Raw genomic sequence first — 13,624 nt, forward strand, 5'->3', positions numbered from 1 at the left:
GCGGGCCCGCAGCGGGCTCCGCGGGCCGCGGCGGCGGGGAGGAGCGGGAGGCCAGGTGGCGAGGCACGATTGGCCGCGGCGGGCGCTTGGACGTGTCCGGCCGCCAGGCGGACATGTCCGGCGGCGCGGGGAGGAGTGGATCTAGGGTTCATTCGCGAAATGATCCGAAATTTTGGGGAGGGCTGCTCTTTTATAGGTAGAGGGAGCTAGGAGAGTCCAAATGAGGTGCGGTTTTCGGCCACGCGATCGTGATCGAACGCTCTAGATGATGGAGAGACTTTTGGTGGGTTTTGGGCCAAATTGTAGGGGTGTTGGGCTGCAACACACACAAGGCCTTTTCGGTTCCTCGGTTAACCGTTGGAGTATCAAACGAAGTCCAAATGGTACGAAACTTGACAGGCGGTCTACCGGTAGTAAACCAAGGCCGCTTGGCAAGTCTCGGTCCAATCCGGACATGTTTAACCCCCACACATGAAAGGAAAGTAGAAATGACCACCGGAGGAGAACGGAGCGCCGGAATGCAAAACGGACAACGGGGAAGATGCTCGGATGCATGAGATGAACACGTATGCAAATGAAATGCACATGATGACATGATATGCAATGCAAGACACGCAAGCAATGACAACGCAACAACAGCGAATAACTGCACGACACCTGGCACATCGGTCTCGGGGCGTTACATGTTAGTAGTCTACCAAGTGGCACCCGGCCAGGTGGGCTTGGGACAGACTAGGCACAGTGGCACGGTGTACCAAGTGGCACCCGGATGGTGGGCTTGGGAACCCGTCTCACATCGTTTAGGGCCGTGAGCGACACCCCGGCCGGATCTCCTTGCGGATGGAACCCGAATAGGTGATAAACCTGGATGAGGGACTTGCGTGGTTAGTCAGGTCGTGGCTGACACCCTCGCCAGGCTTCCGCTTGAAGGTTGCCGAGGTACATGACATGTACATGGTGATAAGTGGTGAGAGCGTGTGTGAAGAAGTACACCCCCGCAGGGTTATCATGATCTATTCGAATAGCCATGTCCTCGGTTATGGACTTCTTGGATGCTTACGTGGTACATAGACAACTTAAAGTGGATAGTCTAAAATGCTCAAGACAAGTGTGAGTGCTATGGATGGCTTTCTCATAGGAAGACGAGGATGAATCCATAGTAGTGTATTTATGTGGTGATTAGTGGACTCGTGTGCGCTGCCTCACCTCAAAGAAGTTTCTCGTTGTCATAGAACAGGATAGCCACTGAGTCAAAGCTGGCTTGCTGCAACTAAACCCCACATTACCTTCTTGATACAAATGCATGTATGATAGGATCTGATGTAAGTCTTGCTGAGTACCTTTGTACTCACGTTTGCTTTATTTATGTTTTGCAGGTGAGACATCTGTCTCACTAGTAGTACCACTTGGACTTCGACGAGTAGGTTGTTACCTCAGCTACGATCTTGTACCCTTGGGAGGGACTTGTAGATAGTCAGGCCTCTTAGCCTTTTTAGTTGTCTGTACTCAGACATGTAATGCTTCCGTTGCTTGTATGCTCTGAATGATGGGTCATGTGACCCCTATTTGTATTAATGCTATGTGGCTCTTCTGGGCCTTTATCTATATGATTTGCGTTATGTTGTGATGCCATGTTGTACAACACATATTTGCATGTTATGCGTACGTGTGACGTGTATTGCTATGTGTGGGATCGGAGAATCTAGTTGTTTATCCTTGGCAGCCTCTCTTATGGGGAAATGTAGTCTAGTGCTTCCTTGAGCCATAGTAGTCCGCTACAGCCCGGTTCACCGGAGTCCTGCTAGCCCAGCACTACTGCTCAGGACACTTGACTGGCCGGCATGTGTTTCACTTCGTTCCTGTGTCTGTCCCTTCGGGGAAATGTCACGCGGTGACATCCAGAGTCCTGCCTAGCCTGCTACAGCCCGGGTTCCCCGGAGTCCTGTTAGCCCAGTGCTACAGCCCGGATTCACACGCTGCTGACCGACATGCTCGATGTGAATCATGTATGCCTATCCCCATAGGTTGGTGCCGCTTTGGGTTCACGACTAGCCATGTCGGCCCGGGTTCTCTGTCATATGGATGCTAGCAACACAATCATATACGTGAGCCAAAAGGCGCAAACGGTCCCGGGCCAGGGTAAGGCGACACCCGTGGGAATACCGTGCATGAGGCTGCAAAGTGATATGAGGTGTTACCGGCTAGATCGATGTGACCTGGAATCGGGGTCCCGACAAGATCTACACATCTGTATCGCTAAGCTTGCCTTCCATGCCAAGGAGAGTCCCATCCGGACATGGGACAAAGTCTTCAATCTTGTATCTTCATAGTCCAATAGTCCGGCCAAAGGATATAGTCCGGCTGTCCGGAGACCCCCTAATCCAGGACTCCCTCAATAGCCCCGAACCAGGCTTCAATGACGTTGAGTCAGGTGCGCAGATTGTCTTCGGCATTGCAAGGCGAGTTCTTCTCCAAATTCTGAATATCTGCTTTGTAGTGTCCGTCTCCCCATAAATGTTGCACTTCTTGGCTTCTGCGCCCAATAAGGGCTATCTTCCACGTGTCGAGCGAATGCGAGGAGCCAGGCGGTTTTTACATTCGCCCCCTAGCCATGTAAATAAATTGTCTATTAAAGGGACGGCGATTCTTAGATCCAAACCACACCATCCTCCCACGGCGAGGATCCATCGGAGCGCGCTCGGAAAAATCCATTCCAACATGGCCGGCCATCGCAGCTCCTCCTCCCGCTCCCGTAGCCCTAAGCCCAGTGATTGGGAGAAGTGTTCCATCTCGCACAGCCAATTAGTAGAGTTGCAGACCCAGGGATCTCTCCCTCCAGCATATATGGTCCCTGTTCGAGCCGGGCTCGCCACCTATAATGGCGGGGAGCAAGCGGAGAGCTTCCCCAATCCCTCCAAGGGGGAGCGAGTATGCCTTGTCCCTTATTTACTAAGGGGACTTGGATTTCCAATCCACTCGTTCCTCCGCGGGCTCCTGGAGTTTTACGGCCTCCAGTTGCATAATTTCACCCCCACTTCCATATTACACATCGCTGGTTATGCTGCCCTTTGTGAGCTGTTTCTGGGCTGCGAGGCTCATTTCGAGCTGTGGAAGAGGCTATTCTGCCTTGTGCCTCGCACACAGGAGGGGTCGCTATATCAAGTGGGAGGAGCCGAAATATGGCGCATCACCGGGACCGAATACCTGTCCGGTACCCCGAAGAAGACGTCCAAAGACTAGCCTTCAGAGTGGTTTTACATGGAGGACGTCCCTCTTTCAGATCCTATTCGGAGGGGTCTTCCCGAGTTCAACAATGCTCCTCTAAAGAAATGCCGAAGCTGGCGCCCACGGAGCCCCCAGGAGGAAGACACCGGAGAAGTCCTTTACCTGATGGACCGGATTAAAGTGCTGGCTCAATCAGGATTGACAATAATCGAGGTTATGTCAATATGCATAATGCGGGGGGTGCAGCCACTTCAATATCGAGGGCACCCCCTGTGTTGCTTTAACGGGGAAGATGATGTCACCTGATGCGGGCGTAAGGGACCGGGCTCCACTGCTGCTCTAGCAAAAATTATGTCTGAGTTGTTCAAGGGAGAGGAAGAGGAGTTCATCTGTATTAAGACACGGGATGGATTCTCCATGTACAACCCTCCAAGTTGGGTGAGCTGTCACTCTTTACTCCCAACCTTCCCGCATTCTTCGTCATAAATACCCACCTTGCCGTTTCACGGCAGGAACTGCGAAAAGCTGTAAGGGAGGTCAACAGCCCACCTCCACAACCGGAGGACCCTGACTGGGCCCTCGATACCGGACTCGAAGAGGATCCGGACATATTTGTGGAGCTGATAGATAGGACATTCTATCAATTGAGCTGCGAGTACGCCATGGTGGACATCATGGCCGACTATCCTGGGCTACTCCCTGCATGCATGTAAGAAAAAACCGGAGTCCCAACTTCCGAGAAGGATCCCCTTTTATGCACTTCACCTACCGTACACATATGGTGTTTTACAGAGAAGGCCTTTGGGACGCCACGCCGAACCCGTAGTGACTCGCCAACAAGGGGCACCGAAGCCGGGTAGGCCAAAAAGGAAGGCGGTCAGGACTGAGACGCCAGTGCAGAGGTATGATACAAAACCTCGCTCTGTGGTTGTCGCCTTTCTTAAAATATAATGACGTCCATGTTTTCTAGTAGAAAAAACGCTCGCTGGACTATATCCGGAGAGGTTGCCGGTCACGCCTCCACCAGTCGGGCTCTAGGGCCGGACATACAGGTGGAAGCTAACACGGGGCGAACACCGGATGCTCCTCCTATAGAGGATGTGGACAGACTATCCGCTACAAATTCCGAAGTGGAGAGCGCCATGAATCACAGGCTTCGCCGGGCCGTACTCCGTGACGCTTGTTTCTCCCAAGAGGCGTTCGATGCCTTCAACTCAGGAGACACGTACATCCGTGTTGCTCAAAATGGTCTAGCCAGAGCCACGGACCAGTATGTAAGGGATATATGAGTAAGAAAATCTGATGATTATATATATCAGTAGCCCCTGAGACTTGAAACAATTGACACAACTGATTTAAGGATCATTATTTGTGTAGGTTCTTACAGAGAAGAATTCCCAATTGTCTCAAGAGCTAGAAGAGTGCAAAGCCTAGCTATGGGCCGCTGTTGCCGCGTTGAAGGAGTCCAAGAAGGGCCCCTCTGGTAACACTTGATTCCATTGCAAAGAATGACAAGTACCAGATAGTATGCGACATGCATGAAAATCTAACAACAGATGTTGCAGATGACCCCGGAGTGAATACGGAGGCCGTGCCGGTTAATGCGGAACGTGCTGATCGACAGCTAAATGTTGGCGAGTGCGTGCTTACGCGAGTCAGGCAGGAGAAAAATAATCTCCAGGATGCCAATATCCAGCTGGGCGTGGAACTGAAATATGTCCGAGCCCATGTAGGATCGAAAGTATGTCTAGAGGGGGGTGATTAGACTACTTGACCAAATAAAAACTTAACCTTTTCCCAATTTTAGTTCTTGGCAGATTTTAGCTAATTTAGGACAAGTCAAGCAATCATCACATGATTCAAGCAAGCATGCAAAGAGTATATAGGCAGCGGAAAGTAAAGCATGCAACTTGCAAGAATGTAAAGGGAAGGGTTTGGAGAATTCAAACGCAATTGGAGACACGGATGTTTTTCCCGTGGTTCGGATAGGTGGTGCTATCCTACATCCACGTTGATGGAGACTTCAACCCACGAAGGGTAACGGTTGCGCGAGTCCACACAGGGCTCCACCCAAGGGTAACGGTTGCGTGAGTCCACACAGGGCTCCACCCACGAAGGGTCCACTAAGAAGCAACCACCCACAAAGGGTCCACGAAGAAGCAACCTTGTCTATCCCACCATGGCCATCGCCCACACAGGGCTTGCCTCACTAGCGGTAGATCTTCATGAAGTAGGCGATCTCGTTGCCCTTACAAACTCCTTGGTTCAACTCCACAATCTTGTCGGAGGCTCCCAAGTGACACCTAGCCAATCTAGGAGACACCACTCTCCAAGAAGTAACAAATGGTGTGTAGGTAATGAACTCCTTGCTCTTGTGCTTCAAATGATAGTCTCCCCAACACTCAACTCTCTCTCATAGGATTTGGATTTAGTGGAAAGAAGATTTGAGTGGAAAGCAACTTGGGAAGGCTAGAGATCAAGATTCATATGGTAGGAATGGAATATCTTGGTCTCAACACATGAGTAGGTGGTTCTCTCTCAGAACATATGAGTTGGAATGGTGTGTGTGTTCTGATGGCTCTCTCTTCGAATGAAGAGGAGGTGGAGGGGTATATATAGCCTCCACACAAAATCCAACCGTTACACACAGTTTTCCAATCTCGGTGGGACCGAATCAACAGACTCGGTCGGACCGAAAATGTAAACCTAGTGACCGTTAGAGATTTTCGGTGGGACTGACATGCAACTCGGTAGGACCGATATGGTTAGGGTTTGGGCATAACGTAATCTCAGTGAGACCGATTACACAAACTCGGTGAGACCGAATTTGGTAATTAGCTAACCAGAGAGTTGGTCAGGCAAACTCGGTGGGACCGATTTGCTCTTTCGGTGAGACCGAGTGGAACTCGGTGAGACCGAAAAGTTACAAAGGGGAAACACTGAGTTTACATTGCAATCTCGGTGGGACCGATTCGCTCTTTCGGTGAGACCGAAAAGTTATGAAAGGGAAACAGAGAGTTTGCAATCCCATCTCGGTGAGACCGAGATCCTTATCGGTAGAACCGAATTGCTAGGGTTTGGCAGTGCCTAATGGCAAGTGAAACGCGGTGGCGCCGGATAGGAAGAATCGGTAGGACCGAGTTTGACTTAGGGTTTAGGTCATATGTGGATATGGGAAAGTAGTTGAGGGTTTTGGAGCATATCACTAAGCACATGAAGCAAGAGGCTCATTAAGCAACACCTCATCCCTCCTTGATAGTATTGGCTTTTCCTATGGACTCAATGTGATCTTGGATCACTAAAATATAAAATGAAGAGTCTTGAGCTTTTGAGCTTGAGCCAATCCTTTGTCCTTAGCATTTTGAGGGTTCCACTTTCACATCCATGCCATGCCAATCATTGAGCTTTCCTGAAATAATCATCTTGGAATAGCATTATCTCAATGAGCTATATGTTGTTATGAATTACCAAAACCACCTAGGGATAGTTGCACTTTCAATCTCCCCTTTTTGGTAATTGATGACAACATATAGATCAAAGCTTCCACAAATGATAATAAGCATGGAATATATCGTCGCTTTCAGAAGTATGTGATAAGTAAGAGCTCCCCCTAAATTTGTGCATATTTAAAATTTGCTTTGGACTGCAAATGCACAAGGAGTTAGAGTCATGGGTTACTCTTCCATGTCACATACATCTTGGTGGAGCGCTTAAAATGATAAGAATGAAATACATGCACTCATCACCAAGAATAGTGAGTGATAACATAAGATAGATAAGATAATAGCATTAAGCAAGCATTAAGTGTAGCTTATGATCAAACACATGATCATCAATGTCTCACAAGCATAGTATCTCAAGCACTCAAAAGCAAACAAGTTTGAAAAACCACCAAATAAAGCAAGAGAGAAAAGTACACACTCTCTCTCGAAGCCTATGATCTATACATCTTCTCCCCCTTTGGCAACAAGTTACCAAAAAGTTCCTAGAAAATGCATAGCACTAGATCGACGCTCAGGCTTGATCTTCTGGTGGTGGTGGAGTCCGGATCACTCCAAGGACGAAGGCTTCGGTAGATGCTGAAGTAGACGCTGGAGTTGGAGCTGAAGTAGATGCTGGAGCTGGTGGAACTGAGGCTGTGGCTGGTGCTGAGGTGGTGGCTCTGGTGTCAGCAACTGGCACGGCAGATGACCTCGGGCCTCGTGGCACTCTGACAAAGGCATGAGTGGTAGTCCTGCCTCTCCTCTCCTACATGTCCTCCTGGAGCTGCTCCACTGCAGACTGAACTTCCGTTACTTTGACATCCAAGTCATAGAACTTCTGTTCCATGATTCTCTCTAGGCTCTGCTGATTTTGAGTGAGGGTGGCCAGACTTTGCTCAATCCTCAGCGTGGATGCAATAAAGTAACCAAGCTGCTCTTGTTTAGTCTTCAAGAAGTATTCAGATGCCTCCTCTTGAGTTGGCATCTTGGCAGCTTTCTCCTTCCTCGCCTTCTCCTTCTTTGCATAAGCTTGTGCAGACGATGGCTCGTTCTCAGTCATGACAACTTGATTGTCCTAAAAATCTAGACGGATGGGCAAATGTTCCTTGTCCAATAAATATATGCCCGTGCCCATCTTGGAGTGATGAGCTCCTGAATTTGAGGGGCATATCCGCAACTCCTCTTCTGATCTGCTGCAGTCCTCTTGATTGTTTCCACTATGAGGCTCATCACCTTGAACTTCTGAGGCACATCAAACACATGTAGCAAGTTGATAGCATGGCCTCTGATCATCTTGTGATCTCCAGACTTGGGCAGTAAGGTGTGCCTTAGTATCCAATTGATCGTAGGCAGACCTGACAGAAGATAATGCACTGAGCCAAACTTGAAAGTATCAAGTGCTTCATTTGGGATCTCCTTGTACATGTTGGACATTGAGTTGTGGTCCATCTTCTTCTTGGCATATATGTCCATGTCGTCATCATGCTCCTCTGGGGCATTAATTAACTTTGCCCATTCCTCAACAGTGGATTGGTACCTCGTACCCTCAGACATCCATGTGATCCTCCCTTCTGGATAAAAATGTGTCGTGGAGTAGAACTGCATTATAAGCTCCTCATTCCACTTTGTGAGCTTCTGCCCAACAAAGTCAGCTACTCCACAAGCTATGAAGCTGTCTTGCACTCCAGGATAGTGCTCTTCGTTGTCCTTGATATATTGCCAATCAACCCATCGCATATCACAGACAATGGGCTTCTTATCTAGCAGCACTGTCTCATAAAAATCCTGCTGCTCCTTGGTGTGAAATCTGTAGTCCACGGTAGTCCTTCTCCTTGAAGCATACGGGTCTGCTTCTCTCCACTTCCTCAGCCCTGAATCTCTCCTGAGCTTCATATCCTCAGCCACAGGATGAGCATCGTTGTGGTCTGGGATCTTGGGCTTTAGCTTTCTCAGGACATTCTCTTCCTCTTCTTCTGCAACAGTCTCAGGCACTGGGGCCTTGTTCTTCTCAGCTGCAGGAATGCTCCTTGTATTCCTCTTTGGTTTTGGCTTGGAGGCAGCTTTGGGCTTAGATGCAGTAGCCCCTGACCTTATGGCATCACCCATCAGCTTGGGTGCCTTGGGTGCTGGTGCAGCTACCTCTTCTTCCTCTTCCTCTTCCTCTTCCATGATGGAAGCTTTTCCTAGCACTCTGGCTACGGTCTTCTTGACCCTTTCCTTCCTCTTCTTGCGTTCTGCAGCAACTGGCTCTTGGGGAGTGGGCTTCTCAGTTAAGGCTCTTGCCTTTGACATGGGCTGCCTGCTTGCTGGCCTTTTGATTTTCAGCCCTTGCTTTGTGCCTTGAGCTGGCTCAACTCTCTTGGAAGTGGCCTCTTCCTCTGCCACATAGTCCTCATCTTCGGAATCTGAAGTCCTCTTCTTCCTCTGTCTCGTGGCAGCCTTTGGCAAGTTGCTAGGGGTGCTCCTGCTGCCCTCATCTGAAGAACTTGAGGGACTAGTGCCCTCACTCATGTGCATCTGCTGCTCTGACATGTTTTGGCTATCACTTTGATCAGACATGCTGCAAACTGACTGCTGACCCTGTGAACAGATTATAGATGAGGTAGAAAGGATGAGCATCACAAAATACAGAGATTTTTGCAAAAGAATGATCCAAAAACTTAGTTTTAGTTTCCCACCGAAATCATCTCGGATCTACCGATTTTCAAACTCGATGATACCGAAGCAGTTTTGGAACCTAAACTAGTGAACTCGGTAGGACCGAGTCACAGTTCGGTGGCACCGAGACTGCTAGGGTTTCACAGAGTTCCAAAATCGGTCACACCGATAAGTAATTCTCGGTCAGACCGAGTCTCACTTGTGCAATGGCATAAGCCAAATCGGTGGGACCGAGTTTTTCAACTCGGTGGGTCCGAGATGGTTTCGGCGGAGACCTAAACCTAGAATTTTCGAATCAAACCTAATCTATGAGCGTTTTGACTGGATAGGAGTGTTTCAATCGTGGCAAGAATCATGAAGATCACAATGTGCTAGGAATCAGATTGGAGAATAGCACAAAGATCAAGTCCATACCCTAGTTCGGCGGGGACTTGCTACGGCGGCAACGGCGGGGCAGAATTCCCGTTGACGGCGACGGAGACCAGCGACTGGAGGCGGCTGGCGGCGAGAAGACGATCCGGAGACCACGAGGGCAGAGCAGGTTATCGCGCGGGCGAAGAGGTTCAGAGAAATTTCCAAAATTTTGCCCTTGACTATATATAGCCCGACCCTGTCGGTGTGACCGAGTGGAACAACTCGGTGGCACCTAGATTCATAACTGCAAGCAGTTACTGAAACTCGGTGTGACCGAAAGGTTCAAATCGGTTGCACCGAGATCGAAAACCTAGATCAACATAATGATCTCGGTAGGACCGAAAGTGGAGTATCGGTCAGACCGAGAATCATAAAGAGGTTTTGGAAGTTTAAGTCTATGACGAATCGGGGACTCCGAGCGCTCCTCACACAGAGTGGTTCGAATCTGACTTGATCAAATTTTGTGATGTAGCATGAATAGAGTTTGAAATGAGAAAAGCATAGATAGCTAGAGGAGGTCCTTAGGCATTCTTGTCCATCCACTTGGCAAAAAGAAATAAAGCCGAACAATCAAAACAAATAAGTGGATGTCCTCGAATGAGTAAAATATGCATCCAACATGCTCACACAATAAGATGGCAAATGAAATATGTGACAAGGCATGCACAACCAATTCTAGCATCTATCAAGCAATTTGCGATGACTAGGTCATCTATATATGAGTATATTGACTTAGGAGTCAAGTGAGAACACTTGATCATAGGTCATACTCATCGTTTAAGCTCAAGTGGGGTTACCACTTTTACATAAAGCATTGTTGTGTTCACATCTTTAGAGTTGCTTTAGCTCAAGTCTTAGAGTAAAGCTCCCCCTAGATGTGATATCCCCCCTAAGAGGGATGAACTAACCTTGGGTTTTGTCGATGATGACTTCATGTAGATATTGAAGATGTGGATGCTCAATGTTGATGTAGATCTCTTGGAGCTATCCATTTGAGTGAATTGCACTTTCAATACCTACATGGGTTAGTCCCACAAGGAACAAACAAGGATATCCATAGACATAGAGTGATGCACATACAAGATGATGTCCATGAAAACTTTTGGGTTACCTTGTCCCTTGTCTTACCAACAAGAGGGTTTGTGACTCCTTGAACTAGTGCAAGATGTGGAAGTTGATTGCACTTGTTCTTGCCAAAATGATAAGAGTGAAGTATGTTGGCGGAGTCACCCTCGAGAACTCTCTAGTTCTTCTTCTTTTGGATCCACACCATCTTGATGGGAATCCTTGGAGTTGTAGTCGTACTTGATGAAGTGGAACTTGAAGTAGTCTTGGGAATCCACTTGACTAAGGTCTTTGGAGTTTCTTCAAATGCATCAATTTCCTCTTGAAGCTTGTCCTTGCCTTTTTGCTTGTAGTCTTGTGGTGGAAGATCATCTTGAGCTTGTGTCCCCTTGAAAGAAGTATCATACTTCTCTTGTTGAGGAATAAACTTTGTCTTGGGGTATTGATCTTCTTCCCACTCAAATCCATTGGCATTGAACTTTTGTTCAAAACCAACACCTTGATTCTTCCGGTGCATTCCTTGCTTGCGCACAATTTCCTCGAATTGCTTACTCCCGGCAAGGCTTTTGTACACTCCTTTCTCTATAATTCCCTTCAATAAACTATTTTCTTGCTCAAGTGTAACTTGGCTAAGAGAATCATTAGTGGAATCAAGAGAACTACTAGAAGCAACAATATTGGATTTAACATGATCATTGTCACTGCTAGAGGAAGAATCTTTCTTGTTACTAGACTTGACTTGAGGCATGTAAGTGGATAAGAGTAAACGCTTGGCAATGTAAGAAGAACTTTTCTTGCGGAGATCATCATTGATTGCTTTTAAGAACTCATGCTCTTGCTCAAGATTGAGCTTCTCAAGGCGTAATTTCTCATGAGCTCTTAAAAGTTCTCGATGATCTTCGAAGATGGTTTCATGAGCTAACTTAAGAGTGTTTAGTTCTTTAGTTAGGGCCTCAATCTTCTCCTTATCATTGTCATTCGTTTTATCTTGATTAGCATGTTTAATTGACATTTCATCATAGTATTCATCACTAGAGTTGTCAATAAGCAAATCATCACCTAACAAGTCATCTTCATCACTATTGAAATCAACATACTCGGGGTGTGTTACCTTAGGACCTTTGGCCATGAAGCATCTTCTAATTCCTTCATTTGGTGAGTCAAATATGTCGTAGGAGTTGGTTGACACAAGTGCTAGATCGGCAACACCTTCATCTTGAGTATCTTCGGAGTCGGAGTGATAACTTCTTTCGGAGTGGCTGTCGGAGTCGGAGCTGGATACCCATTCACCAACATGAGCTTGATGTCTTCGTCTTGTATAGCTCCTTGATGATTTTTCCTTCCTTTCCGAATCCTTGCTTCTCTGTGAGTATCTTCGTTCATAACGATCATTTCTACTCCTTCTCTCTCTCTTGGTGGTGATCCTTTGCTTCTTCTTTTTGGAGAATCTTCTCTTCTCTTGTAGGGAGCCGTACACTCATTGGAATAGTGTCCGGGTCTTCCACAATTGTAGCAGTTCCGCTCTCGACTAGAAGATCTTTTGTCATTGTAGGACGTTGACTTGAAGCTTCTATCTTTGCTTCTACTCTTGTAGAACTTGTTGAAGTTCTTCACCATTAAGCTCAATTCTTCATTGAAGTCTTGTTTCTCACTTGATGATGTAGGGGCTTCACATGAGGCTTTATAGGCACGACTTGATTTGTTGTGAAGTTCCTCTTTATCCTTAAGTGACATATCATGAGCAACAATTCTTCCAATCACCTCCGTTGGCTTGAGATCTTTGTAATTGGGCATCATTTGGATCAATGTGCACACGGTATCATATTTTCCATCCAAGGCTCTTAGAATCTTCTGATGATGAATCTATCGGTCATCTCTTCACTTCCTAAGCCGGCAATCTCATTTGTGATGAGAGCAAGCCTAGAGTACATTTCAGCGACACCTTCACCATCCTTCATCTTGAACTTGTCAAGTTGGCTTTGAAGCACATCCAACTTGGATTCCTTGACGGAGTTGGTACCTTCGTGCATATCAATCAAAGTGTCCCAAATTTCCTTTGCATTCTCAAGACGGCTGATTTTGTTGAATTCTTCGGGGCACAATCCATTGAAGAGAATATCACAAGCTTGAGCATTGTATTGCAACATCTTCAACTCATCCGCGGTAGCTTCACGGTTTGGTTCTCTCCCATCAAAGAAGTCACCTTGCAAACCAACACACACAATAGCCCAAACGGCGGGGTTATGTCCAAGAATATGCATTTTCATTTTATGCTTCCAACTAGCAAAATTAGTACCATCAAAGTAAGGACCTCTACGGTGATAATTTCCCTCGCTAGACGCCATACTCTCCTAGGTTGTGAAACCAAGGCTATGACCACCAAAATCTATGGAGATCAAAGCAAATGGAGACCAAAGCTCTGATACCACTTGTAGGATCGAAAGTATGTCTAGAGGGGGGTGATTAGACTACTTGACCAAATAAAAACTTAACCTTTTCCCAATTTTAGTTCTTGGCAGATTTTTGCTAATTTAGGACAAGTCAAGCAATCATCACATGATTCAAGCAAGCATGCAAAGAGTATATAGGCAGCGGAAAGTAAAGCATGCAACTTGCAAGAATGTAAAGGGAAGGGTTTGGAGAATTCAAACACAATTGGAGACACGGATGTTTTTCCCGTGGCTCGGATAGGTGGTGCTATCCTACATCCACGTTGATGGAGACTTCAACCCACGAAGGGTAACGGTTGCGCGAGTCCACACAGGGCTCCACCCAAGGGT

The sequence above is a fragment of the Triticum dicoccoides genome, chromosome 6A, assembly GCF_002162155.2.
Source record: "Triticum dicoccoides isolate Atlit2015 ecotype Zavitan chromosome 6A, WEW_v2.0, whole genome shotgun sequence".
In the NCBI taxonomy this organism is placed as follows: domain Eukaryota; kingdom Viridiplantae; phylum Streptophyta; class Magnoliopsida; order Poales; family Poaceae; genus Triticum; species Triticum dicoccoides.